We start from the raw sequence: 2,807 nt of genomic DNA on the forward strand, positions 1-2,807 counted from the left end.
GGGCCAGTGGGGGTGGGGGTTGAGAGGGAAGGGGGTGTGGGGTGGCAGGAAGGGGTTGTCAGGCGGGCATCGTGCTGCTCTGCTCCCAGGTCAGGAGGGAGGCCGACAGAGGTGAGGATTTCCTCTCCTAACAGGTGACAGCCACTTTGCACAGTATCACCCGCCTTGATAGGGGAGCGGAGCCAGGAGCCTTCGGTGAGGACCCAGAGCAGAATGGCTGCATCTTCCCGGGAAAACTGCATGGACAGAACTGTTCTAGGCGCCAGATGACTATCAGTTTCTTGCAAGCTCCCTGTTTGCTGACTTCCTGTTGATGGAAAATGTCCTGCTCTAACCTGGGCTGCTGTTAGTTGACTGGTTCCTGTTACCCCAGCAACAGAGCAATAGTGGAGGTGGCTGCAAGCAGCTATGTTAAATCACTTCATCAATTGTCACCCACAGGCACTGTGTCAAACAAGGGGTGGTTACAGCCCTGTTAAGCTTAGTCACTGCCTGCTACTAAATGTGGCTGAGATGGTTGTAAACATGCTCGGAATAGGCAAACAACAGGCCTCCAACAGACACGTCTTGGTTGATGAAGGAACTTTCGGAATCATGAAGACTTCAGATCATGTCCCTTACGGGTATCACTGATGACTCTATTTTGTTACATTTAAAATTTTGGCAAACCAGTAATTTACATAGGATGTGCATGGCCAGGCTACCCCCAGCTGCCCCATTCCTTGGCTCTTTACGAGGATTTATCAATAACAGCATATCCGTTCTGTTTGGGCTGTTATTATGCCTCTATCCTGGAACATCCTGTAGTGGTTATTTTTTGGAAACATCATCTGGTTCATAATCTCTTAGCAACAGAACTTTGAGGGCTAACGGCTGATGCACACTCCCAGCAAGATGATTGCGACTGGTAGGCAAACAAACCCACAGCAGCCGAGTTGGAGCACCCCTCTGATTATGGGTTTAATTGTTTTAGACCATCAGACGTCACCAGCACCCACCACGGGCTGAGCTTGCTTTGTTAGACGCTTGAGAGCATTTGCTGTGGCAGCCACACACCCAGGCCCGGGCGGAGGTGGTGGGGGGAGCTTTCAGTCACCGGGTGCCCAAGGCTGGCACAGTCTTATCTCCTCGTGGAACATGAGGAACAGGTCCTGGAACATGTATCTGACTCGAAGAGGAGGAGGGCAGGAGCAGTGGCCTTGCGCTCTGTCCACGCCCGCACAAACTCCTTTTGTGGCAGTGTTAGACTGTCCTAACACTGGATTGGAATCCAGCCCTGCTTGAGCCCCCAGCCTTCCCTCTTTCTTTCTTTTCTATCTTTTCTTTTCCTTCTTTTTTTGCCCCCAATAGTTAATTCTGTCTGTTCAAGGGCTCATACCGCAAGCATTAAACCAAGTGCAGGCTCTGATTCTGTGAGCACAAGTTCATGTATCTACAAAGGTAAAAAGCAAACTGTGATCCACGTACATGGATAGAAACTAGAGATCCATGGTTAATCATGTGGGAGTTTTTACATTTCTACAGCCTAGAATCCAGAAGTCACAGAGCTTTTAGGTCCTTCTTGATGTCCCACAGGGTATCTGCACTTTTCTGGAGCTGAGCAACTTGGTCAGCCTTCAGTTTCTGGTTGATAACACTGGTTAACCCCTGGGCACTCAGGATACATGGAAGGCTCAGGAAGACTTCATTCTCAATGCCGTACATTCCCTTCCCCATCATTGACACAGGATGACCCCTGGATAGATTTTCAACATGCATTCAATGAGGTGAGCCACACTTATCCAATAGCCTATCTGGTATATCCTTTGGCTTGATGGTTCCATAGGCACTTCTGGTCACCATCTTATGTGCTTCCTCCCAATTTTCACTATCATTCCCATTTTTGGATTCAGTTCCTAAAGAGAAATGCCTGCCACATTCACTCTACTCCATACAGCCTCACTAAAGACACCACGTTCTCCCCCAACTCGGCAGCTGCTGGGACGAATGCCGAGTTTTTCACCTGGAAGATCTCAAAATCTCGCACTCACTTCCAATCACATCATGCTCAGGTAATCCAGTTAGTCTCCAGGTAACATATGTGAGAATCGACCGGATCGGGAACTATAATTATGACGCAATTGGCTGTCCTTGATGATCTGAAGAAGAATGAATCTGAAGACATTAATGTTCCCCTGCACCAGATTGAGATGACTCTCTTCCTCTGGCTGGCAGACTCCTGCATTTTCCATCACAATCTTAGAATTGGCAGAGTAATCTCTATCTGCCACAAGTTTTGGTGTCTGAAGAAGTAAGCTTCCATGCTGCAGATGCACCTCCTCTTTTTTGAGTTTATCTTCTAAAACATCCACGACGGCAAGTTCCTCATTTAGAGACTTTCCCAGAAGGCTTCTGGCATGTACCATACCAACTAGTTCAACACCTACTGCAATGATTTCATTGTTTGGTACTATTGCCATTGCCTCTTCTTCTGCAACCAGGGCGATCAGTTTTTCCATAAGAGTTGCCATCGAGTGCAAGAGAGAGAAGGCTCTGGGGAGGTTGTGGTAGCCATGCAAAGAAGACAATGGCAGCTGCGTGCCTTGCCTCCACTCTCTCTGCTCATCCCATTCACATATCCAGGTCCATAGGGACAGCTGGGTCCTTACTTTATGTGTAATCTCCAAAGGTACTGCATAGTGTAGCACATGAGGGCCACTGCCACAGACCAGTTCCAGGGGTCAAAGGCCACATGCAATATGTGCATCCTGGAGTCACTGAACCCAATACTCACAGGCAGCACGGGGCCTCCTGTCATTGGGGCTCAC

The 2,807-nt window shown here is 48.6% G+C and overlaps 1 pseudogene; it reads right to left on the reverse strand.

Annotated features, from left to right (window-relative positions):
- Positions 1–1,539: 1,539 nt before the first annotated feature.
- Positions 1,540–2,510, reverse strand: LOC122228307 (annotated as a pseudogene).
- Positions 2,511–2,807: the final 297 nt, after the last annotated feature.

The sequence above is a fragment of the Panthera leo genome, chromosome C1 (genome assembly GCF_018350215.1).
Source record: "Panthera leo isolate Ple1 chromosome C1, P.leo_Ple1_pat1.1, whole genome shotgun sequence".
Classification (NCBI taxonomy): Eukaryota; Metazoa; Chordata; class Mammalia; order Carnivora; family Felidae; genus Panthera; species Panthera leo.